Consider the following 27909-nt stretch of genomic DNA (forward strand, 5'->3'; position numbering starts at 1 on the left):
ATCCTCAAGGTGTTTGAGAATTTAGTTGTCTTACTCTCTTCAGAAAGTGTTTACCTGTTTCTCCACTTACCATGAACATAAAAGTACCAAGAAATACAACAGTGAGTCCCCTCAATTCTTGACATAATCCACTCACTCCAGCCATCATAGCAGCAACCCCAGCTTCCCATGGAAAATAGGTGAGTATGCCTACTAATTTGTCTCTTTGAAGAAGAAACAGAAAAGTAAAGAACAACATAAAAGAGACTGGTAAATCCAAATTATGAGTCATATGATAGACTTCCCCCCCCCCCGCCCAAAAAAGTTATGATAAATTTCAAACATACCAAAAGCTTGTCATGATTTTATAATGAACATCTGTGTAGCTAGCTGCACCCTAGTTTCTACCATTAGCATTTACTGATGTTATTTTATGACATTTTTATCCTTCAATTCTCTACATATCTGTATTAGTTTACTAGGGCTGGTATAACAAAGTACCAAAGACTGGGTGACTTAAGCCACAGGAATTTATTTTCTCTCAATTCCAGAGACTAGATGGGAATTCCAGGATCAAGATGTCAACAGGTTTAGTTTCTCCTGAGGACCTCTTGCTGTGGCTAGCAGATGACTATTTTTTCTCTGTCTTCACATGGTCTTCCTCTGTGTCCCGTCTGTGCCCTAATCTCCTCTTCTTTTAAGAACACAAGACATATGGACTCAGGCCCACCCACATGATCTCATGTTACCATAGTTACGTCTTGGAGGCACTGCCTCTAAATAGAGTCACATTTCTGCTATTTACACCATGTGATCTATGGTGTTTGTTAAGTTACCAGAGCAGACGAATACAGCTGGTAAATGTAGAAAGTGGTAATTAACAGCAGAGCCAGAAGATCTGGTTTACTCAACCTTGGATGTTATCTAGGGGAGAGTCCCAAACAAGTTTTATTTTGTTTTGTTCTGGGTGGCTTTGTTTAACCAAGAATGATGTTTTGAGGAGGATGTTTTGGGCACATGAAGAATGAATTAACTTTAGGGCTCCATTCCTGTTCACCCTTTAGATACAGCATATACTGTAGTTCAGGGTTTCTTAAACTTGCCTCTACTAGTGATTTGGGTAGGATAATGCTCTGTTATAGGGTGCTCCCATGTGCATTGTAGGGTATTTTTTTCAGCATTCCTGACATTTAATCACTAGCTGCCAGTAGCACAGCCATCCATCTCCTCCCTCATGCTGCTCCAGCTGCAGTAACCAGCTCACTGTTCCTCCAATGGGTGGCGCCATTTTCTACCAGAGGCGCCATTTTCTACCAGCCTATATGCTCTTACTGTATCTTTTACCAGGAATACTTGTCCCAAACCTCCACAAGATTTACCCCCTTTCCCCTTCAAGTCTTTGCCCAAGGTCCACCCCAACGCCCAGCTGTAAATTATAAATTTCTCCTGTATCCTTGCCCTCACTCCTCAACCTAGTTTTGATGCTGAAACCTGTTTCCAGATATTGCCATGTGCCTGTCTGGGGAAAAATCCCCTCTGACTGAGGACCATGGCTATAGTTGGACCCCTCAACTTCCATCAAAGTCTGTGAATACAAGGTGGTTTCCTGTCCACACTGGCCTGCCTGTCACGCTATCAATATTGTTGGCAATGAAGGATCTTTGTGAGAAAAACAAGTCATTATGCTCCTGATGACAAGTTTAAGTGACACGGGATCTGAGTAATAAGAGCAGTCTTCTATTAGGTTATTTCTTTTCTCTTCTCCTTATTACATGGTTAGGTTTGTCCAGCCCAGAGAAGGCAAAGAAAATACAGCATGAAGCCAAATGAGTGCTTTGGTATAACCTGGTCTTTGGGCATTTTTATTTATTGGAGGTCTATTACAGAAATATGAGCAGTAGAATAAAAATAAAGAAATTAGGGGCTAGGGTTGTGGCTCAGCAGTACAGTGCTCACCTAGCATGGGCGAGGCCCTGGGTTTGATCCTCAGCATCACATAAAAATAAATTAATTAATTAACGATATTATATCCAAATGGGAGGGAAAAAAAGGAAAATAACACATAGAAATGAAAAGTTTCTGTTGACAGAGGTCCCGTGCTTTGGCCAGAAGCAGGTGAAATGCACATTTGATATTGAACTTCATAGTGCTGGGGAGAAAGGATGATCAATTACCAGATGCATAGTGTTCCATTGTTTTAAAAGAGAGAGAGAGAAGTACCTAATGGAAGATGACATTGAAAACTTTAGAAAATCTCCCTCATGGTTCTTCAAAATATAAACAGTGCACAATGAACCAGGCACTCCTCTATAAATAACCGAATCTTTCCATCTTTGATTTTTCCATACCTGTATTAAGCATAATCAATTAACATGTATACAAAATTACATGCTTTAAATAGAAGGTGAAATTGTCCCAGAATTACAAATAAATTGAATAGCTCATTGAATAATAAAACTACTAATAATTCCTTATACTTCCTTTCATTTACATTACCATATTTAGTCCTTAGAAAAACCTGAGAGTATTACATATCATTAGTAGATCATAAAAGTAAGACTTCAGAGAGTTTTGTGCCCAAGATCACAAATCTAATATGTGAAATAAGCAAATTTGACTCCATGCTTATGGATTTGTTCATTTTTGTTGTTTTTGCTTTGTTTTTATTTGATTTTTTTCTAATTACATTGCCCATCTTTACTAATATCTTAGACATTAAACTTTATTTTAGAAAATATTTAATAGCATATATCCATGATGAATTGATTAAGAAAATTTCACAAGGATATGAAAGAAATCTGTACTTGAAGTGACTTAAACAATAGCAAATTGGTCACTTCAGAACACGAGAACAAAAGAGCCAGGGTTGTAGTAAGAACATGGCATACAACATCCAGAAGATCTAGCCTTCCTTCCTCTTACTCCACCACCTGGAGGGTCAGCTTCACCCACAGATGGGCTCTCCAATTGCACAAGATGGCAGCAGTTGTTCCCAGCACCAGGTTCAAATATGACAATATCCCCCAGAAAAAGAGATCATTTCTTCTATTTTAAAAATAGCATTAGTGAAATGTAGTTCACATACCTTACTGAGCTTCTCGTCACTTGTTTTATTTTTCCTTGGAAGTGGAGTAATGAAATTTCTATTACTGTCAAGTTCCCTCCTTGCTTTCTCTCAGCTTTTGCTTCATATATTTTGTGCTCTGTTAAAAATTAGGTGAATGTGTATCTACAATTGCTATTTCTTCCTTACAGATTGACCCTTTTATTTTTGTAAAACATCCCTCTTTATCTTCAGTATCATAACTTGTTTCAAAGTATATTTTGCCTGATATTAGCATATTCAGCTTTCTTACATTTGTTGTTTGCATTATATATAGATAGATATTGCATTATATATATTAAGAATACATATAAATATATTAAAATATATAAATATTTAATATTTATATTTTAATATAAAATATATTTAAACTAATTAAATATATTTAAAATATATTTATAAATAAAAATAATATGTATATTTTGCATATATATATGTGTATATATATATATATATATATATATATATATATATATATATACTATTTGCTTTCAATCTGTTTGTATCTTTAATCTAAAGGGAGTCATCTGTGGACCATATAGAGTGGATCTAGGTGTTTTATCTGGTCTCATGATTTACAATCTCTGCCTTCACACTTAATGATATTATTGAATTTATGTCTGCCATTTTACTCTTTGTCTTCAAGTTTTCATTTTTGTTATTGTTTCTCTATTTCTCCTTTACTGCTTTCTTTTGCAATAAATGGATATTTTCTAACATAGCACTTTAATTTATTTGATAATTCAGCTACTTTTAAAAGTTATCCTTAGTGGTTGCTCTAGTATCTACCATGAGCATTTCAGCTCACCAGAATTCATTTCGTATTTACACTTAGTTGCAATTACATATAGAAACAATATTTTCTTACAGTTCTATTCTCTTTTCCTCTTTTCATGTGCTATTATTATTAAAGAGTTTACATTTATAAATGTTACTAACCAAATAGTACAGCATTAAAATTAATACTTTATATAATTGTATAACTTTAAAAGAAGGTAAGAAAGAAAAAGTATATTTTGTAGTTACTGTTATATATTAATGTTTTAATTTTTCTTCCTGGTTTTCCTTATTTGTTCCTATTGATTTTAGTCATTTTCTGGAGTCCTCACATGAAACACAGACAGCTTTACTCCCAAACTCATTATTTTTGCAATTTTTGGCAAATACATTACCATGTATTATATACATATTATTATACAATTACTTTTCAAATCAAGAATGAAATAAAAGAGAATAAAACATGCATTTATTTTTTTTTAATTTTTATTTTTTAGTTTTAGGTGGACACAATATCTTTATTTTATTTTTATGTGATGCCGAGAATCTAATTACAAAGTTATAATGTATAATTACAAAATTACCTTTTTACTTTTACTTTTAGTTTTCTCATGTGGGTTTGGATTACTATCTGGGATCACTCACTTTCATTCAGAAGAACTTCCATTAATATTTATTGTCAGCTGAATCTTCTAGAAATAGATTTTCACAGTTTATGAGAGGTTTTTTAAATTTTTATCTTTTATTTTTTTAAAGGTAATTTTGCTGGATATAGGACTTTTGATTGATTTCGTTTTCCTCCAACACTTTAAATATTTTGTTCCAATGTTTTTTTTTCCTGCATTATTTGTACTAAGAAGTCATCTGTTAATCTTGTGGGAATTCCCTTGTAAATACTGAGTCATTTTTCTCTTTCCACTTTCTAGATTTTCTCCTTGTCTTTGGCTGTCTGTATCTCTGTTATGATATGGATCTTTGAGCATTTAATTGACTTAGAGTTTGTTGAACTTCCTGGATATGTTATTAAATAAATTTGTGGAGTTTTCATCCATTATTCTTCAATTATTTTGTGCTTGTTTTTCTCTCTGTGTGTCTTCTCTGTATTCCCCAAAAAAATGTACCATAAATGTTTCTTTGAAATTGTTTATTTTCCTTCATTAATTTTAGTCTTTCTTTTTCAGATTGAGTAATTTCTATTGATCTGTTTTCAAGTTTACTAATTTTTTTCTCCTGTAAGTTCAAATATATTATTAATTACATTAGATGCATGTATGAATCTGTCGCAATGAATTCCCCTACATATAATTATAATGTAGCAATAAAAATTAATTAATAAAACAAATATAACATTAAGATCCTCTAATAATTTTTATTTCAGTTATTCTACTTTTCAACTCAGTAATTTACATTTTGACCTTTGATATGATTTCTATTTTTTATTGATTTTTTTCTATTGAGTTAAACATTGACATCATACCTTCCTTTAATTCTTTAATCATGGTTATCATTAGTTTTTATCATATTTTTAAATTTTTTTTTAGAGAGAGAGAGAAAGAATTTTAATATTTATTTTTTAGTTTTAGGTGGACACATCTTTGTATGTGGTGCTGAGGATCAAACCCGGGATGCACGCATGCCAGGCGAGCGAGCTATCATTTGAGCCACATCCCCAGCCCTATCATAGTTTTTAACAATTACTTTTAAAGAAGTCTTTTGTTGATGTTGTTGTTATGTTTGACACCTGAGTTCTCTAACAGTTTTATTGGCTACTTTGCTTTGTCATATGGATCAGACTTTTCTGCTTCTTTGCATTTTTCATTTTTTTGCTGGAAGCTGATATTTTACGTAATATGTTATCACAGCTTGTGTAGTAGAACCCCTTCCCAGGGCTTTTCAATGTTATTTGCCTGATTTTTTTTTTTTTTAGTGATTATTTGATTACTTTAAGGACGTCTGTTTCCCCATCCTTTGGTGCTTTTGGTCCTCAGTGGACAGAGTATTGGGTATGAGCACAGTTACTCTGGAATAGGAGTGGTCTGGGCAGGGCTGTCTTTAACTATCTCTTTTCCTGAACTTATGTATGTATCTCATGTTTGACAAACCCACTCCTGTCACTGGGCATTTTCCATTTGCTTCTGCCCCTTCCTGGAAGACTCTTCCTCCATATACCATCATGACTTATTTTCTTCTTCTTTTACTCAGGTCTTGGATCAAGTGTAACATCCACAGAAAGATATGTTCTGGCAAATTGATTTGAGAGAGCTCATTAAATAAATAAATAAATAAATAAATAAATAAATAAATAAATAAATAAATAAATATAGCGATCCCTCTTGGATTGCTATCCTTTTCTTCCTTTCTTTCTTTCTTTCTTTCTTTCTTTTCATAATACTTATGTTAACTGGCATGATAACATGTGACTTACCATCATCAGTATTATTTATCTCATATACTAGAATGTGATTTTAAAGGTACAGACTAGATTGGGGATATGACTCAGCAATAGAAATCTAGCCCAACATTAAGCACAAGGCCCTGGTTTTCTTAGCCCCAAGAAAGGAAGGAAGGAAGGGGAAGAGAAGATATTGGAAGGGAAGGAGAGTGAAGGGGAAAGTCATGGGTTTTGCTTCCCACATTCACTGCTCTGTCGATCCTAGGACTAATACAGTCTTGGCACATGCTAGGCACTCATCAAATTTTCTTACATAAATGAATGAAAAATTGCTTTTTTATACTGTGCATTGAAAGTGGGAGAAGGGATGCTCTGGAGGAAAAACAGGATAAGCAGAATGTGGATGTAGAGACAACAAAGGCAAACTTCCCACCTCCACATCCTTGGACTTGCTCCTCTCTGGGTATGTGGTCATGACACCTATGGAAAAGTCTTCTGTGCCTTAGTCCTTTGCTCTGAAATCTCACAAATGCCAACTGCAAGGCAGGAGAGAGAAGGTGCTGGTACAAAAGGAGAAAAGAATTTGACTGTGTTTAATTTTCACAAAGCACGCTTATGGGAAATGAGTTAGGAAAAAGTGTACAGAGGCAAGCCTAAAGGATCATCATAACTCTGGGAATATACGATGTGTAAGTTTCCACAAAATATGTATTCGTGGGCATATGCATGCTATGTGCAATCAGATTACATTTTACGAGAATTTATTCAATGATTCCTTTATTTTCTTGGAGAAAATGACTCAGATTCTTTTTATGATTTAAAGATTCTATAGAATCTGACCTCAGATTCTCCACCTCCATCCATTTACCTGCAAATGACATAATTTCATTCTTCTTTAAGACTGAGTAATATTCCATTGAGTATATATAACACATTTTCTTGATCAGTTCATCTGTTGAAGGGCTTCTAGGTTGGTTCCATAGGTGTATAACAAGCAACCCATTTTCCTTCCTCCTAGAATCCCTTCAGTTCCTTAAATGGATCCTTAGTATCTTTATACATATGATCTTATACCTGAAAAGGTTCCCTTTCAGGCATTGCTGGAAATGTCAAGATCACTTAACTTAGGTTTTGGGTCTTGTTTTAGTCAGCATTTTTACCAGGGTAACTAAAATTCCTGGCAAGAACATTTTAGAGGAGGAAAATTTTATTTATAGCTTATGATTTCAGAGGTCTCAGTTCTTAGCCTACTCTATTGCTCTAGAATCAAAGTAAGGCAGAATATGATGGCCAAAGAGTATGGTGGAGGAAAACAGCTCAGGACATGGCAATCAGAAAGCAGAGAGAGAGAGAGAGCTCCACTCATCAGGACAAAATATAACCCCCCAAAGTTATGCTGCAATGATCTGCCTCTTCCAGCCATACCCTACTGCATTCAGTTACCACCCAGTTAACTCATATCAGTGGATTAACTCATAAGCATTCAGATGTAATCATTTCACATCTGAACATCCTTTTTTTCTATTTGTTCTAATTAGTTATATGTGATAGCAGAATGCGTTTCAACTCAGTGTACACAAATGAAGCACAACTAGCTGTACATGATGCAGAGTCATACCTTTAATGCAATCACACATGTACATAGGGTAATAATGTCCATCTCATTTCACCATCCTTCTTGCCCTACCCACCTACTCCCTTTTGACCACATTTTCTTTATCCATTCATCTGTTGGAGGGCTTCCAGGTTGGTTCCATAATTTAGCTATTTTGAATTGGGCTGCTATAACTATTAATGGGGCTGCATCAATGTAGTTTGCTAATTCTAAGTCTTTGGGATATAGACTGAGGAGTGGGATAGCTGGGTCAAATGCTGATTCCATTCCAAGTTTTCTGAGGAATCTCCATACTGCTTTCCAGAGTGGTTGTACCAATTTGCAGTTCCACCAACAATGTATGAGTGTACTTCCCCCCAACATCCTTGCCAACACTTATTGTTGCTTCTATTCTTGATGATTGCCATTCTGACGGGAATGAAATGAAATCTTAGAGCAGTTTTGATCTGCATTTCTCTAATTGCTAGAAATGTCGAACATTTTTTCATATATGTGTTGACCATTTGAATTTCTTCTTCTGTGAAATATCTTTTCAGTTCCATAGACAATTTATTGATTGGGTTATTTGGGGTTTATTGGTATTAAGTTTTTTGAGTTCTTTATATATCCTAGAGATTAATGCTTTATCAGAGGTGCTTGTGGTAAAGATTTTCTTCCAAGCTGTAGGCTCTTTCCTCATATTATTGATTATTTCCTTTGCTGAGAAGAAGCTTTTTAGTTTGAATCCATCCCATTTATTGATTCTTGATTTTATTTCTTGGGCATTAGGAGTCGTGTTAAGGAAGTCAGGTCCTATGCCGACACGATGGAAGATTTTGTCCTACTTTTTCTTCTATAAGGTGCAGGGTCTCTAGTCCAATTCCTAGGTCCTTGGTCCACTTTGAGTAGAGTTTTGTGCATGGTGAGAGATAGGGGTTTAATTTCATTTTGCTACATATGGATTTCCAGTTTTCCCAGCACCATTTGTTGAAGGGGCAATTTTTTTCTCCAATATATGTTTTTGGCACCTTTGTCTAGTATGAGATGACCGTATTGATGTGGGTTTGTCTGAATATTCTTGCATTCGCTCACACTTAAGCTTTTGGTGGACACCACATTTCTAAACCATAGTAGGTCTTAACTCAGATCTTCTTCCCATCTAGTTTCTTCTCAACCCCCTAAACTAAGTAGTTATTAAGATGAATCTAGTTACTGGGACAAATAGAATTCAACACACAAATGACTCAAACTCAGAAGTTTGTGTCTCATTATTATAATAGCCTATGACACGATGACTTTGAACATAAGCTGATATAGTCTCTAACCTCTTCAACACTCGATTTCCAAGATCATCATTATCAACTCCATCTTAGTCATTTGGAAAAGAGGAAGAGAAGGAGGAGCACAAATGGGAGGTTTTGCGGCCCAAACCTGAAATTGGCACTTATCATACCTTCTCATTTCCAGTTTGGTAGATGCCAATCATAAAGCCATACCTGAGTTCAAGGGACATTAGGAAATACAGTCCATCTGCACCCCCAGATCAGAATTTGGATTTTTGCATCAAGGTAGGAGAATCTTCATTATATATTTTGATAATACCTGACATTTCTCTGTCACAAAGCCTAGTGAACGTGTGATATGCCCAGCTCATGAGGACTATGAAGGCAGGGACTAGTGTGACTATTCCCTACTGCATCTTCTGGAAACATCCTCTCTGTATTATATTGATCCATGAGAAATTGTTGTTGGGTTGATCATAAAATGTGCAATGTTAACAGTTACAAAGAGCAACTTTTAAGGCACATGTCTGGTAAATGGATTGCTTAGTATAGCATCTCACACAGGTGAGTGGAAAACTGTTGAACAAAACCCAGCTGCTGTCGAACTTGTTTCTTTCCATTGATCTCAAGCCTAGTTAGGCAATTTAAATCCTTGCCAGGGAAACACCTGAAGATGATGGAGTTTTGTGGATTAACTCTGAGGTCATGCAGCCTGTGGAAACTCAGGGGGAGAGTTGGGGTGGGGAGGCTCACACACAGACTTCCACTTAGCTTAAGAGAGGAAGCTTTGTCATGCATGTTAATGACAGTCCTTCAGTTCTATTCCAATTAAGCAAGCATTTGCTCAGCATCTCCTTCAGGCCAAGTGTGGGTCTAGAATCAAGGACACAGGAATGACTCCTTTCTTTGAGGAGCCCATACACTTGCAAGGGACTCACAGTCAGTTTGTTTTGGAAATATCCCTTTGGCCATTTTAGAAAGAATGAGCAGGACAAGAAAAACGAAAACCCATCTGGGAGGTGATTTCATTATTCAGACAAGAGATGGTGTCCTAGATTTTTTTTTCCTTCCCAGTTTTTTCTTCTTTTCTTTCCTTTAAGGGGAAGAGAGGCAGGAAGAAGAGTGGTAATAGGAAGGGTAAACGGGGTTTAAAAGCACAACAATCCCAGGAGGAAAGCCACACTCCTTCACTGACTGATCAGGTACACAGCTGAGGCTCAGAAAGGGGTACCGGCCAGGCAGATAAATGTCCGTGAATGGGAGTATTATGTTTAGAAGGTGTTTCACCTAATTCCCCTCCTCCTTTCCAATCCCATAAAATAAAGAAATTGGCCAAGAAATTAAGAAAAACTAGGATCCCCAACATGTCAGAATTGAGGTTAGACAGCCTTTTCCTGGCAGCCACCTCAATACTCAGCCTCCACCTTAATCCTTCCAAGTGTGGTGCTGCAGAAATGGGGAGGAAAGTCCACTCCAGGGTGTGTGCATTCTGTCATTTGTCAAGCAGGAGCAGTGTTCTTGCTGGGTTTTTGTTGCTCTTGGGCTCGGAGCTAAAAATAGACTTTCCAAAGAAAGCTCCCTTTAGGTGGTCCTACCAAGGCAATTTACATTATCAGCTCCAAGCTTCAAGACTAATTTGGAACACTCCAGCATTGATGTGCTCCATTTCTTTCTTTCTTTCTTTCTTTTTCTTTCAGGGATCACTGCATTTTTACAACAGACTCCAAGGAAAAACTTACCCCATCAATCTCAGATCTTGAGCCAAGAAATAGGACAAGAGATGGGGTAGGATTCTTGGAGTTTAAGTGCCCTGTGAGTACTAATCAGATTCACCGAATAGGGATGTCAAATTCTTCTGCCCATTTTTTTCTCCTATGGTAAAGTCAAAAATAAATGCCTATAAAATTATAGTCCTGTAAGTTTTCTTCTAAACCCGGTGACTTCGTGGGGTGGCGATTCCCTTTTAAAGCACTTGGGTGATGAATCAGCTACAGAGGGCTCTGTAATTGCCATTGCTGAGGCTACATCATAGCACAAAGATCCTGGAGGTGGCCCTCAGAGTGAGCGGGGTGTCACATCCAGGACATTCTGGTCACTGTCAAAGAGCTGGGGCCTGAAGCCTGGCCTCTCTTCTGCTTACTGGATTGTGAAACCTGGGGGTCACGTGTATAAGGTGACTGAGCCCCATCAGTAATTTGCCAGTGCTGGCCCTGTGCAAATACCCTCTTCCAAGTGTGACTCTGCAGGCGAGTCCAGCTTCTGTTACCAAAGTACGCATGTACAATCTGTCCCATTAGGAAAAGAGCTTTCAAAGACAGTTTCATTATTCGTTCATTTTGCAGTCTTACAGAAGGAATTAAATTTGAAAGATGAAGAAGCAAAAACTCAAAACACTGATCTTGGTTCAAACTTGTCCAAATTTCAAGCATTAGAGTACAGGAAATAAAATGGATTGTTATTCCAATAGTTAAGTCTTCTTGTTCAGAAACTCTTACCAGTAAAACCTCCAGTTTTGTCCTCCGTTTACTGATTCAGCAATTTCAAACCAAGTGCCTAGTTTATGCCTGGGGCATGTAGCAGCTTTTGTTGTTGTTTTGTTTCATTTTATTCATTATATATAAATTGTGCATCATCTCATGAAGTCTGGTTTTTAAAACTTTTTGAATAATTCTTGCCAGGTGAATGGGATCTTTCGTTTTTTCTGAATTGTATTTCTCACTTATTACAGGTAGAAAGGAAAACTGTCGGTATTTCCACTTCCAATTTCTAACTCACCACCCAACTGAACTCTCTAAAAAGTTTTGATAGTCTTTAACTTAGTTCTCTCAGACTTTTCAGTGAGAAAATGATGCTATCTGAAATAAGAAGGCTATTTGTCTTTGTTTTCTGTTGCTATAACATAATACCACAGACTGTGTCACTTATTTAAAAAAAATAGACATTTATTCAACTTATGATTCTAGAGACAGGCAAGTTCAAGACTGTGGGGTTGTTTCTGCTGAGGGTCTTCTTGTCCCATCATCCCATAATTGAGGGGCAATCAAGCAATCATGGGGGATGGGAGCAGCAAGAGGAGGCTGAAGTTATAACACACTCACTCTTGTGACAACTAACCCACTCTTGCAGCGATGACATTAACCTATTTATGAGGATAATGCACCTGGACCTAATCACCATTTACAAGCCCCGCCTCTTCATGCTGCTACAATAGCAATTACATTTCAACGTGAGTTATGGAGGGGACTTCAAACCTTAACACTGCTAATTTCAAAAGTGTCTCTATATATCTTTCTCTTACATTATTCTCTTTTCGTCTCCCCCAACTGTCTTCCTTATTGTACTCTCATATTACTCAAAAAAAAAAAAAGTTCTCTCTTATGCTAGGAATGATGGTAGCTAATGTTCAAAGGGAAACCCAAAGTTTCCAAATTTCAATGGCTTTTAGAAGTCAAGGGATGGTGGAAAACCTGCTGTAGCCAGCTCTTAAGAAATAAGTTTAGAGGGTGGAGTCTTCCTGAAAAAACTGGAAGAAACGGCCTCCTCTGTGCAAGGTTCTGATTGGCTGGAGAAAAAGAGGCCCCCTCAGCTGTTGCTGCTGTCTTGGCAACCAGGGAAAACCCATCTTCTATGCAGACAAATTCCAGGAACAACCAGAACAAACGAGTGCCCTGTATATCCTTTGGCAGAACAGATCCCTCACCCAGCATCACTTACACCACTTCTCTAGACATCCATATCAGCTGACTTATTTCACATGTCCCCAAATCAAAGACAATACCCTTTTGAGGCAAGACATGGCATTAGTTGCATGGCCTATGTGAATGGGCTCAAACCCTAGCCCTACCACTCCCTACCTGTGAGACCACTTAAAAAAAATTGTATATCCTTTCTGGGCTTCCATTTCCCCCGCTGTGAAATGATGTTGACTTATAGCAGGGCTTTAGTGTAGATCCCATTAGTGCTGGCTTGTGGTATGTACATCCCAAATGTTAGCTAGAAGAGAGTCTGGCAGGTAAGCCTCATAACAATTAGGGCTTCGACGTGCTTTGGTGGTAAGACTTATGGAAAGATCCTTAATATTTCCCATTAACCTTTCTGAGCTTTGCTTTCCTTACTTGTGGAGTGAAGAAAACGTTCCTAATTGAACTGTGATGAAAATTGCTTGAGAAAATGTATATAAAACAGCTGAAATGGTAGTAAACTAGAGATTGTTTCCTTTCCACTCAGTGACCTTATTGGATCATTAGTTCCAGGAGGTGGAGACTCATCCCTATCTCTGAACGTATTAGGAATTCATATACATTCATAGAAAAAGAGAGTGTCTGACTAAGTAAGAAACTGTTGGATTAAATGCCATTCGCTTTTTTGGCAGAGGGAGGATACCAAGGATTGAACTCAGGGGCACTCAACTACTGAACCACATCCCCAGCCCTATTTTGCATTTTATTTAGAGACAGGGTCTCACTGTGTTGCGTTGCTTAGCACCTTGCTTTTGCTGAAGCTGGCTTTGAACTTGTGATTCTCCTTCCTCAGCCTCCTGAGCTGCTAGAATTACAGGCATGGACCCCTGTGCCCCACAAGCCACTCGTTTTTCAGTGTGCAATAGAACTCATTTCTTGAAAGAAGCTTAACTCTGTTCTTGTCATAGTATCTTCAGTGGAATGTTTTAAGGAACATTTATTTATGAAGAGACCAGTTTCAAAGCTATAGGTGAGGCTTAAAAGGATCTCAAGAGATACTAGAATAAAAGGATTAATAACATCAGAAGATCCATTTGCATCCCTACAGGATCAAGGAGAAGAACAGTACCAAGAGCCTGGAAGGGGTAAGTTCCATAGAGAAAGTCTATTGAGAGGAGCAGCGGGCTTCAGTCAACAAGCAAACTTAGCCCAAGGTGACCTGCATAAAAGGAGCCAGGAAAATAAATATTTGAGCCCTCTGTCTTACATCCTTCAATCTTCTACTGGAGTTCTCCAGTGGTGGAACTCAGCCAGAAACCAGATGGGATGAGAGAAGATTTTTCCAGATTTAGCTAATTAAAAATACAGGACACAAGTAAATCTGAGTTTCAGATAAACAATGAATAACATTTTAGTACAAATATCTCCCACTAAATAGTTAGGACAGGTTTATACAAAAGATTTGTTCATTGTTTACCTGAAATTCCAGTTTTCACTGGCTTCCCTATATTTTTTGAAGCAGTCTAGATGGGGGAACCATTGACAAATTCCTCATATATCAGCCTCCCCAGCAGAGAGCAGATGGAAAGGGATGGAAATAAGATAATCAGACACACTGGTGTGAATTAGCTAGGGACACAATAATTTCACAGGGTCCATTCCAAGAGCTCCATCATCTACTCTAAAAGAGCTCTTTGTCATTGATTTCCAGTGTTGCTCTTTCCAATTCCCACCCCTACCTGTTTTCCTGAAAGTCCTTCTCACTTACAAGAAGGAAAATAATAATATTATTAAGAGATAGCATCCAAATTTCTTTCTCCTGTTAAGATTTCCCTTCACCACGCTCTTTCCAGGAAAGGGAGCTGAATGCAGCTTCTTTTTGACTGGAACTGGTAGACCTTGCAGCATCTACCATATTTCTTCTCCACTGAGTGGTCCTAGGAAAATCCCCATGAAGCCATAGCTGTGGATCAAGGGAGACAGAGTGATGATGCATTAAGTTGGATCTTTCTAAAGGGGTATTGGATGTTAATATGTTATTAAAAAATTGCATTTATATTATGCAGCTGTTTTATATTTATATTTATGCAAACAGAAAGGAGGGAAGGAAAGAAGAGAAAAATATATACCTAAAATTTTTTTTGACCATTTAATTAGTTCGTGGTTTTTGTAGAATACTAGCCAGTAATTGAAAACTGACTTACTCTTTGATAGCAATTCAGAGAACAGTGTCATATGCACTCACTAAATCTCAATTTCCTCAATTTTTAAAATGAATTAGTAGTACCTGAATTGCAGAGTTTTCAGTGAGCCTAGAAGCAAAGAATATAGACAAACCAACATATGTTTAAGCACCAAATAATTGCTTATTAGCATTATTAAGAGTTCTTACCTAGCAAGGTGTCATTTTAATATATTATGTTCCATTGCTATGACACAATAGGCCATATGCATTTTTTCAAATTAGTAAGCTTAAAAAAATATGATAAATTTAATAATGTAGTTTCTCTTGATCCCTGCTTCTTCTGAACAAAAGAGAAACTCTAAAATTACCATCTCCAAGGATTATAGAGCAGGAATTAAAAGACCAAATATTTGTCTATATTTTAGTTCCAGATTTAGAAGCTGTGTCTAATTTTTGAAATACGGTATTTTACGTATCTTCCTTCAGGTATTAGTCATTGTGTCTATCATTGTAGCAATGCTAATATTTAATTCATGTGTTCACTGAATGAATAACATTATTCAGGCACCCCCCACTGAAAAAAGGTCTAAAGAACTTCATTAACACTTCAATATAGTTATATTAATAAGGAAATGGGCACACAGGGTGCTCACATGGGAATTTCATTGTGAGGGTACTTATGGAGTTTTTAAAACCTCTAACTAGACAATTAACCGAGTAGGCAGGTGTGGGCTGTTGACTACATCAGGAAACAGGAACAGAATCATAATGATGGAAGACAGCAGGAAGGATGGGAAATGAACACCTCACTAAAGGTCCAGATTTGGCCACAAAGGAAACATAAGCCTAAGGCAATGAGTAGAAATTGTCATGCTATTTTTTGCCATGCCAAATTACCCTTTGATTTATTTTAATAGCTATCAAAATGATAAATATGTATCTACATCATTTTAAGTGAGGGTAACCAATGCTTTAATTTGTGAGATTTTTAGTAAAGCCAGAGGGAGAGATTGCATGTGAAAGATGAGTACCAGGGGTTTTGATTTTTTTGGATTTTTTTTTCATACTAGGCATAGAACTCAGGGATGCTTTAATACCAATCTACATTCCCAGCCCTTATTTCTTTTTTATTTGGAGACAGGTCTTGCTAAGTTTCTGAGGCTGGCCTTGAATGTGCCAAACTCTAGCCTCAGCCTCTTAAGTAGCTGGGATTATAGGGCTTGACCTAGTGATGCTTGGACTTGTGTTCTTCAGGTTAAAAAAAATAAAATGTCCTCATGGAAATGATTCCATAGAAAGAGCATTGCTATTTGAGTTAAGAGGAGAGGATTCCCCTTGTATTTCCTACTGTGTTCCTATTTTGCCTGCTATTAATTTAATCACTAGGGTCAGGGTTATATAAAATATCAGGGATGATAAAAGTCTAAAACATGTTACACCAACTGAATCTGAAAAAAAAAAAAAAAGGCTGTGCCTAAAACATGTTGCCAAAGCAAACTTTTAGTACACCCAAGTGAAGAAAATAGTACATGGACTATTACACAGCAGCCCACATGGGGCCCCAAAGTGAAAATTATCGTGGTTTAGCTGTTTGGTGTCCCCCAAAGGGTCATGTGTGAGACAATGCTACAAAGTTTAGAGGTGAAATGATTGAGTTGTAAGAGGTTTAACCTAATAGTGCATTAATCCCCTGGTAGGGATTAACTTGGTAGTAACTGTGGGCAGGTAGGGTGTGGCTGGAGGAGGTGGGTCATTGGGAGTGCAAGCTTTTGGCTATATATTTTGGCCTTGTTGAGAAGAACTGGCTGTCTGTCTCTGCTTCCTGGTGTGATGTCCTGAACCACTTTGCTCTACCACACTCTTTCTCCATGATGTTCTGCCTCACCTCCAGCCCTGAGGAGTGGAGCCAGCTGTCTATGGACTAAGGCATCTGAAACCATGAGATCCCAAATAAACTTTTCCTGCTCTAATTATTCTTGTCAGGTCTTTTGTTGTAGCTGTGAAAAAGCTGACTAAAACAAACCTACACCATGAAGGAATTGGAACCCACCAACCTTGGTTCCCTGGAAGGACACAGGTACAATGGAAAGAAGATTGTATGAAAACAGATTGGATCCAGAACATGCGGATTTTCAGATGCATGTCAACATTTCACTGGATTTGTGAGATTGAGTAAAATACTTGGCCTCCCTGTGAGTAAAATAGGAATGATAAAGGTTAGAATGGACTTAAGATATAGTAAGGACTCAAAAGAATTATTTGCCATACTTATTATTTTACTATTGTGATTTCCCAAGATTATTGCACTATATATTTTTTCATATATTCATATATATGAATATGTTTATTTTATTCATATATATATATATATATATATATATACATATATATATATATGAAATTCCTTATAAATTGCTGAACCTTATGTAAATGTAAGGAACTAAGTCTCTTGTAGATGATAGCACTGATAACCAACATACCTTGGCTTACCTGAACCTTTAAACTTCTGGTGACTAAAACATTTTTCAGGGTGTAGAACTAAATAAAAATTTTTAAGTGGAAGTCAAATGGTTTCCTTCACAATGATTGCAATTAGAAAAAAAAAAGCTACCATGTGTATGAGTAAAGACTAGATGAGAATACAGAAAAAGGAAAAGAATTAGATTTGCTAACGGTTGTAACAATGTGGATTATTCCTTTCTATTTCTGTATATTATAATCTTCCCTTTGAATTAAAATATCTTTCATTAAAAACTAATAAAATGCAGAAACTTAAGCTAACAGTTTACATTTATATTTGATAATGCTGATATCTTGTCAATATTAAAAGTGGTAATAGTGAGTTCATTTTATTGAGAACCTCCCATACATTAGGCTTGGTGCTGAGTACTCTGAGTACTTTAACTATATAGGTCTGTCTGTTCATCATGGAAGTACCATGAGCCATAGGATACACATGAGGAGGCTAAAACTCACAGATTAGTAGCTCACCACGTTCCCCAGCTGACTTGAATATGTAGAATACATAACATGTATTCTAATATGTAGAATACAAAACATGCTTTTGTGCGTGACACTTCAGGATAAATATGGTTCATTTAATTGAAGAAACAAATGGATTAGGATTCTACCTGACTGTTGGTGATATTGAAAATATTAAAGATCATTGATCTGAGTATTTTTTACTTATGTCTCATTTGCTCCTACACCTACCATGAAGCGTTAAAGGAAAAATTTCAATAAAAATTGATGCAGTTATAGTTGCAGAAGTGAGACATAGTGCAATAGCATGGTCATATGGCAAATGAGACACGGTACAATGACAGTGTTGTATCCTTGCTCTGTTGTCTAAAATTCCTGCAGCATGGTTCAAGGACAATTGAACTCGTTACACCCCATCTCCAATGTTACTAAATTTGTTGTAAAGTCAGCTCTAAAGTCCTCTCTTATTCTATCATCTAATTTTATTTTCCTTCTATTTTTAAAGAGAGAGAGAGAAAATTTTTAATGTTTATTTTTTAGTTTTTTTCAGTGGACACAACATCTTTATTTTATTTTTATGTGATGCTGAGGATCGAACCCAGTGCCCCGTGCATGCTAGGCGAGCGCGCTACCGCTTGAGCCACATCCCCAGTCCTTCCTTCTTTTTTAAATTAATGTGTACACTGTCGGAGATATCAAAATTAAAGAAATGAAGAACTTTTCTGGAATTTGGAGGTCAAAACCAAAATGTTTATCATTGTTTTGTTTCAAGGAGTGGAGAATGTTTGCTAACTCCTCATAGCCTTTTTGATTCCAAGACTTAAAAACCAGTTGATTTCAAGTAGGTAAGTTATCGTGACTTTCTTCAACAAGCAATTTTTTTTTTTTTTTTTTTTAGCAAAAATCGTATACCAGAGACTGGACCAAGCATCAGGGCTATAGATAATAATTAGACATAATCCCTGCCTTAGTCTAGAGAGTAAACACTGTATTATGATGAATGCTTCATTATAATGTTACAAATGCTCTAGTGGATATATGCACAGAACAGGGGTGTACAGGGACAGCTAGGGCATTTTAAGAGTTAGATGGATTAGGGATTTGCAAAATAAAGAGAACACAAAAGATCCCTCCAAAACGTGGGATGCTATTCTTAAAAGGACCAGTTTTTGAGAGGTACTGTAAGATCAGGTTAGGGACATGGGCTTTAGAATAAGTGTTCAAGCGTGGCTCTGTTACTGACTTATAGATTTCAAAAAGCAACCAAAATTTCTTCCATTCGTCTTTATATTTTAATTTTGCAGTTCTTCCAATCAAGAGGTAGAGAAGATTTTTTACCCTTTGCATCTTATTTTTGCCATGTCATTTGCTTTGTGACAAGCAGAATCTTGGCAAGAACTTGGACATTCATTGAGTTTGCCCTTTCTTTGCACTCTTGGAAACTTGAGACCATGATGTAAACAAGCCTGAACTAACCTGCTGGAGAAAAGGGACTGTGGGACTTGACAGATGACATTAAGCATGTAAGTGAACTGACAAGACTTAACAATGGAATTGCCCAGCTCTGCCCATTCGAATAATCAGACTTCTGAGCTGAATGAATTATTGCTGTTTTAAGCCCTAAAGTTTGATATATTTTGTTATGGAACAAAAGCTAACTGATACATTTAGTGACTTCAGATATTTGAGTTTCCTCATATATAGCATGGAAAAAATAATACTAATTTCCTATTAGGTTGCTAGGAATATTAAATAAATAATGCATATAAAGTGCTTAACATAGTGCCTAGCACACAGAAAACCCTGGATAAACAGTGGCTAATAATATGATTATATTCTTATACACAGAATTTATTTAAGCCAGAGGTCAGGGTGACCCTATAGGAGGCTCTGTGCTCTGTAACTACTACAGCCAAAAGATTGCCTGGAACAGGTTTTAAAAGTAAATGGTAGAAGGTTTGTTGCTTGATATTTAAGCTTATCTAGATGTTTACTACATCAGCTAATAAGTTTTAAAAATTGATAAATTATATTTGGTACTGTGCAGTGTTTTTGAGGTTTCCCACCCCCCTGATTTTTTTTTTTTAACCATAGCCTCTTCTCAGCAAAGTCTTAGCAGCAGAATTTTGTTTTCTGTGTCTTCATGGTGTGTGCATGTTCCTAATTCATCTCCCGTGGGAGAAGCATGGGAATATAGCAGTTAACTAGATCACAGGAAGGATGTGTGGGTTTGCTAATGGCTTGTGAAAAAAAAATAAGTGCTAAGTGGTTCAATTCTTTCCACTTCTCTATCTTTGAACATCACGTCTAACAAGAATTAATTTTCTAAAAATTAAAACTCTGTCCTAATGGAACACAATTAGGAAAACATGTAAACCTTCTCTTTTCAATAGCATAGATTTAAATTTCTTTTAAGTAACTCCAAGTAATATCTAATAGCTATGAGTGTTCATATTCCAGCTGATGTCAGAAATTGACATAAGTTTAAACTAGCAGCAATTATGGTGTAATACATTTAGAAATTTTTCCTTTTTAAAATTATATGCTAACATATTACAAGCACCTTTGAACTAGGTTCCACCTGACGCTCAGTGCCCTTCTCAAGAGTGAAACATTGCTCAATGCAAAATCTTGCTTGAGATGACATGTTTGTACTTCACAATAAAAACTATAAAAAGAGTCTTCAGAAATGCATTTCCAAATGATTGTTTCCTGATAGACAATAGCATTATTTTATCTTCATTCTGAGTGCCATCTGAACCAAAAATAGGAACACAAGAACATGTGTAAGGGCTACAAAAACCAAACTTCCAGCCACAAAGACAATTGATGAGGGAGCTTTTTGATGAGAACCTTGTTTACATTTGTAACATCCAATTTGTTTGAATTGATTTATACCACAGGCTCTAATTACATGTGCCTGTAAATGAAAGATAAGGTGCTTAAATCACGAGAACATCTGATTCTCCCACTTGTATTTGAATCTTCATAGGGTGCTGCTCAATTTGGAGGTCATAAAACATTCAAGACCATGCCTCTGCAACCAGAATATCTTCACTCAGTAGCTTTGTGCTCTTGGGCAAGTTGTGTGACCCTGCAAAGCCACAGGATCCTCATCTATAAAGTGGAAATAATATTTACTTCTTAGCTTTAAATGAGACAATGCACTTAAAAGAGTGACGAGCACATGACCAGCAATCAGTACAAGCTTGCTCCTGTTGGTGGTATGTTTGACCCTGGTGGAATATTCTCTGTGACTGAAATAGGCTGGTTCATATTACTGTTTAAGGACATAACAGTCACTTTAGCTATACCCTCATTTAAGACAGAGGTTGACAGTACTGAGGGATCTCTTGTCAGGTTCTATGCCACTAAACGCTATTAAATGATGTTATAGATAGTATGGGGCTATGTGATATGGATTCAGGATGAAGTATGTCCCAAGCAGAAAGGGATTGCTGAGGGGAAATTCAGCCTGGCATAGAGGACAATTACCAGGGACATGTAACTAAGTTAATTGCCTCAATACATCTGCAAGATACAGTAGGCCAATGTCTTCTATCTATAGTCATGTATAGACGTGGTTCCTCTGTGCTGGTCCCACATCTGAGTATCAATGGGAAAGAAATAGAGCAAGTGACCATGGAAGGAACATTGCAACTGAGGGGATCAGAGTGTGGTAGTATCTGTCATAGGTACAGTGTCAGGTTATGATGAGAGAAATCGATGAAACACACTGTACCCACTGATTCTGTTCCTACCCAGTAGTCTGAACTATTTTTAGATGTGAGAACATTGACTGGAAACTATTGATCAGAAAGATGATTTATTATAAAAGAAAAGAAACATTAAAGAATCACAGAGCATTCTGGGAAAACACCCTCGTAAGTTGCTATGGATGTTAATAATCTCATGGATTTTTGAACAATGGACTCACGTCTTCGTTAACACATGGTAATTCACAGTATTCTCATATTACAATTTCTAATGGATGAAGTTGATCAATTTTCCTTCTGTTCTAAGGTGCCTGTCAATGAAAGATCTCCCATTTGATGAAATACTCATTCTCTCCTTTCATAAGGCATTTCAGTTTTGCAGTTGTAGTACTTTTTGGTATGAGATAGTTTTGTCTTTCTTTGAATTTTGCATCGATTCTATTTTCAGGGGTTCCCTTTCCAGGAAAGAGGAGCGGCCACACGATCCTTTTACATCACCACCAGAAGACGTCACTGGCACATGGCCTGCTGATGACATGCAGGAGGGTTCAGTGTCCTTCTCTTTGAGAATATGAGGAAAATAACTCTCAACTTCAAATTTTGTTGCTGTCTATTGTCAGTAATTGTTCTACAATTACTCTGATTCCCTGGGCTTGGGAATTGTGATTGGTCCACACTATAGAGACTTTTTTTTAAAAAATAACACAAATTTTCTTTAAAAGATTTTTTTTGTAAAATATAGATAAATAATAAATAACTACTCCTTGATCCTTTTGATTCCCCAGTGTATCTTTCTGGTCGTATCATAATTACTCTTTCAGATTCATAATTCCAATAATATAAGGATTAATTCTTTCGATCAGTCACTTATATCTCACGCAAAATCAAACTGTGACTAGCTGAGCACTCCCAAGTGTACTCCCCAAGAGAAGTGTGCATGCACAGCGAGAAATAGAAATGTTGCCTCTAACTGATATGAAGCAAGGTTCACGTGTGTTTTAAAAAGAAAAAAAGAGTTTCTCCAAAGACCCATGCAAGGCAGTCTTTCTTGATGTTCTCCCTCAACAGGTGCTGGTTTCATGACCCTCTCTTTCTTTTTTTTTTCCTTACAAGAGGGGACTGGAAAGCCAAGAAATTAAAGGCTAGAGGTTGAGATGAAAATGTTGAAAGCAGTCAGTTTGATGTCATTTAGTGGAATGACGGGTGTTAGAAGGTCGGGAAACTTGACTATACTAATCATCTGCTCCATTTTCTCATTGGTAAAAGGGAAAAAATGCATTGAATTAACTTTCCAAGGTTTCTTCCAATCCCAGTGCTCTGGGCCTCTTATAGTTTAGATATGAAATTTCCTCTGAAAGTTCATGTGAGACAATGCAAGAATGTTCAGAATGAAATGATTAGATTGTGAGAGCTATAACCCGACCAGTGGGTTAATACAGTTGATGGATCCCCAATTTGAATAATTAATGGGTGAAATCTGAAGGGCATGGCCAGAGGAACAAGGTCACTAGGGGCATGTCCTTGGGGATTATGCACTTTCTCTTTGTGCTTCAGTGTGTCGTTAACTGAGCAACTTTCCTCTGCCATATCCTTCTACCATGATGTTCCGCCTCACCATGGGCCCAAAGCTGACCTTGCACTGAACTATAAAATCCTGAGCCAAAATAAACTCTTCCTACTGCAAATTGTTCTTGTCAGTCGTTTAGTCACGGCAATGAAAAGCTGACTAACAGAGATTGGTGCTGGGAAGTGGGGTTAGTCTTTGCTATGAGTAACCTGATCATGTGGTTCAGAAGCATTAGGAACTGGTTTGTAGAAGGAGTTTGAAAAGGTTTGGAAATACAGGCTGGAGAAGCTTTAGAAGGTTGTAAGCAGAATTTCACAGGGAATTCTTGTGGGAGCTCAGAAGACTAAAATGCTGATAGGACCACAGACAGTAAGGACTGAGCTCACGATGTTTTACAGAAGGAGGACTCTACTGGAAATTGAGCTAGAGGCCATTCATGTTATGTTCTGGCAAAGAAGTTGTCTATATTTTGCTCAAGTCCTGACACATTCTTGAGGGCTGAATTTAAAGGTGATACACTAATAAATCTGATGGAGGAAATTTCAAGAAAGCACAGCATTCAGATGGTGACATGGATGTTGTTAGTGGCTTTTAGTCAAGTTTACTGTCACAATCAGAAGGAGAAAGCAGAGTGGAAAGATTTGAAAAACTTACAATTTGGTCATAAAACTGCATGTAAAACTGGGACCAAGGAAGTTGTAGTTGTTGAAGAGATTATAGCCACTACACATATGTTAAGCAATTGAAACAATAAGAAAACTGGCTTAAGGGCCTCTCAAGAATTAGCAAGACAAGATCCATTGTAGGCTGAAGGGTATAGAAGTAAAAATTCCTTTGAGAAGAGACCATGGAGGGCACCCCACATGTACAGAGGGTTCCTAGTAAGTTTTTCACCATTCTTAGCTGCTCAGGTACACAGAGGCTGTTGCAGCCATGGTCTTAGGAGGCCTGGCTACTGCTCCAGGTGGTGGTGAACCTTGGCATCATGCACATGATACTAATTATGCAGGAATGCAAGATGAAGTTAGGAGGTCATAGCTTCTAGCAAGATTTAAAAGGAACACTGGGGAGGCAAAACAAAGTGTAGTAGGGTTGGAATCCCTACAGGAAGCCTCTGAGAGGATGATGTGTGAATATGTGAGAAGGAAAATGAAGCTGTAGTAGAGACCCCTGAGATTAAGAGATGACAGTAAGATGGAATGTCTGCTGAGGAAAACTGAATAAATCAAGAAGAAACAAGACAACATAGAGGCCATATGGGATGAAATCAGCAAGGTCATGGGAAGAGCTACACAGGCCCTTTGGAGTGAAGATCGTGATTCCATGTGCCCCAGCTACTGAGCATGAATCTATAGGACATTTTGCCCAGCTGGATTTCAGTCTTGTTTTGGTTCCATCCCTTCTTTATATGCCCCTATTTCCCCACTTTGGAATGAAAATGTTTACTCTGTACCTTTATATATTGGATTTATGTAGCTTGTTTTTTATCTTTACAAGGGCTCACAACTAAGAGTTTGCCTTGAGGCTCAAATGAGATTTTAGGACTTTGACTTTGGGGCAATGCTAGAATTATTCAGTCTATGAGGACTTTTGCAAATGGAGTAAATGCATTTTGCATTGTGAGATGGGCATGAGCTTTGCAGGGATAGGGGCAGAATGTTATAATTTAGTATAAGAAGTGAAATTAGTAAATTATGAGAGCTAAGATTGGTGAATTAATTTATTTGATGGATTAATAATTTGAATTGATTAATGGGTGGTAACTATAAGCAGGTAGGAAATTTCTGGAGGAAGTAGGTCATGTATATCCCTGATTCCCTGATTCTTCTCATTCCCTCGGCTTCCTCTTTTTCATGAACAGTTCATGGGTTTTATTTCTGAGCTTTTTATTCTGCTCCATTTTCTAGGTTTATCCTTTTGCCAATACCATGCTATTTTGTTCACTGTGCTTTGATTGTTGTATCAGCTTTGTTAAGTTAGGTAGTAATCATTCCTCCAATTTTGTTTTTCTTCAGTATTGAGATGCCTCTTTTAGGTCCTTCTTTTGTATCTTCATAAAATTTTTAGACTCTATTTAACAATATCATTAAAATAATTTGCTGGGATTTTGATAGAAATTATGATGAAGTTACAGATCAAGTTGGAAAGGATTGACATTTTGACAATATTAAGTATCCCAATTCATGTGCATGGAGTATTTCTCCATTAGTGTAGAGCTTCTATGATTCCTTTCATTAGAATTTTGTAAATGTCCTTATATACATCTTGTATATATTTTGTTAGATTTATATCTAAGCCCATCTTTCATTCTGCCTTTAAATTTTTGGTGCTGCTATGATTTGGATATAGTTTGTCCAAAATGTGTGCAGGACAGATTCATAAATCTGGTTCACATGCTAGAACCTTGGTCCCCAAATAATAGCTTTGAGAGGTAGTGGGACCTTTTAAGAGATGGGGCCTAATGGGAGGTGATTGGGTCATGGTAATGCTACCCTAATGAACTGTATCAATGTCTTTCTTGAGAAACAGGGTTAATTCTCTAAAGATTTGATTAAGGCTTATAGGGCTGAAAAGCACATCAACCTTCCTCTTCTCTTTTCTTCTCTTCTGTTCTCTCTTGCACTCGTGTTCTCTCTCTCTCTCTCTCTCTCTCTCTCTCTCTCTCTCTCTCTCTCTCCTTTTACTATTTCTCTTTCCACTTCTTCACCAAGAGTTGATCAGCATGTGGGCCTCAGTAAAAGATGGGCAGGTTCTAGGAATATGTTGTTGGACCTCTAGAATTCTGACCTAAAATAAAACCCTTTTTAAACATATATTCTGGCTTCAGATATTTTCAGACAGACAGACACACACACACACACACACACAACCCACAGGGACTAATGTAAATTATACTGTGTATTTAATTTCTAATTTCAATTATTCATTGTTGGTATTGATGTGTATAATTGAATTTGTATATTAACCTTATATTATACAATCTTACTGTGGTCAATTATAGGAGTTGTTTTGCTCTTTATTCTTTGGGATTTCCACAGATAATCATGTCATCTGCAAACAAAAGTATTTTAGTTCTTCCTTCCTATGTGAATACCTTTTATTTCTTTTTATCGCTTCATTGCATTAGTTAGAATATCCATTACAATATTGAAAAGTTATGGCAAGAGGGTACATCCTCGCTTCTTCCCCATCTTAGAGGGAAAGCATTATTTTCTCAGCATTAAGCGTGACATAACTATTAGTTTTTGTAAATGTTCTTTGCCAAGGTTCCCCTATTCCTAGTTTACTGAGAGGATTTTTGTTTTTTATCATGAATAAGTGTTGGAGTTTGTTAAATATTTTCTCTGCATATATTGATATGATCATATGATTTTTTTTTCTTTTTTAACATGTTACTGTAGCTGATTGCATGTGTAACAGGAAAAGATACTACTTGGTTTCAGTGTATCATTTTTATACAATGTTGGATTCTTTTTGCTAATATTTTGCAGAGGATTTTTGCATCTATGTTCATTGCTGATATTTATTCAGAATATTTCCTTGAAGGTAATGTTTTCATTTGACCTTATTACTAGGTTAAAACGGACATGATAAAATGAGTTAGAAATTATTCTCACTGCTTCTACTTTCTGGAACAGATTGTAGAAAATGGGTATCATTCTTCCTTAAATGTTTGATAGAATTTGCCAGTGAAGCAATCTGGGCCTGGTGGTTTCTCTGGAAAGTTATTAATCATTAATTAATTAAATGTAATACATACAGGCTGATTCAGACCATCTCTTTCTTCTGTGTGAAATTCGATAATTTTTTTTTTTTTAGAAATTTGCCTATTTCTTTCATCTAGATTGCTAAATCTTTAGAAACAGAGTTCCTGCAGTGATATTTTAACATCCTCTTGATATCTGGAAGACCAGTAATGACTCCTCTCTCATACCTGATATTAGCATTTTTCTGCCCTGGTTAGTCTAGCTAGAGCTTGAGCTGATCCTTTCAAAATCTGCCTTTATTCCCACTTTAATCAAAGTGTGGAATATGATATGTCAAGAAATTTGTAATGTTTTGAACAACCAACAATAAAAAATTAAAAAAAAAAAATCTGCCTTTATTTTTGTTGATCTTTTCTGTTGATTTCCTCTTTTCAATTGTATTTATTTATAGTTCATTTTGCATCATTTCTCTCTTTTGTTTTAGACTTAAATTGCTCTTCTTTTTCTTGATTCCTATACCAGAGGCTTAAATTATTGCTTTTAGATTTTTCTTCTTTACTAATGTCAGATGCTATAACTGTCCCTCGACACACTGCTTTCACTGCATCCCACCAATTTTGATGAGTTGTATTTTCATTTTAATTTAGATCAAGATATTTTAAAAATTTCTCTTGAAACTTCTTCTTTGGCATAGGCTTTACTCACATGTGTGTTCTTTAATCTGCAAATATTTTAGAATTTTCTAGAAATTGTTCTGATATGAATTTCTAATCGATTCCGGTTGGGTCCCAATATACTTTCTATTAATTTAAATTTGTTAAGATGAGTTTTACCATGGAGATCTATCTTGGCAAATTTTCCTTGTGACCTTGAGGAAAAAATGTATTTTGTTATTGTTGGATGAAGTTTTCTAAATGTCAATTCAATCCAGTTGATTGATGGTG

Source organism: Marmota monax, unplaced genomic scaffold (assembly GCF_021218885.2).
Source record: "Marmota monax isolate L192 unplaced genomic scaffold, Marmota_monax_Labrador192_F-V1.1 WCK01_AAM20220418_F8-fsc00021, whole genome shotgun sequence".
Lineage (NCBI taxonomy): Eukaryota > Metazoa > Chordata > Mammalia > Rodentia > Sciuridae > Marmota > Marmota monax.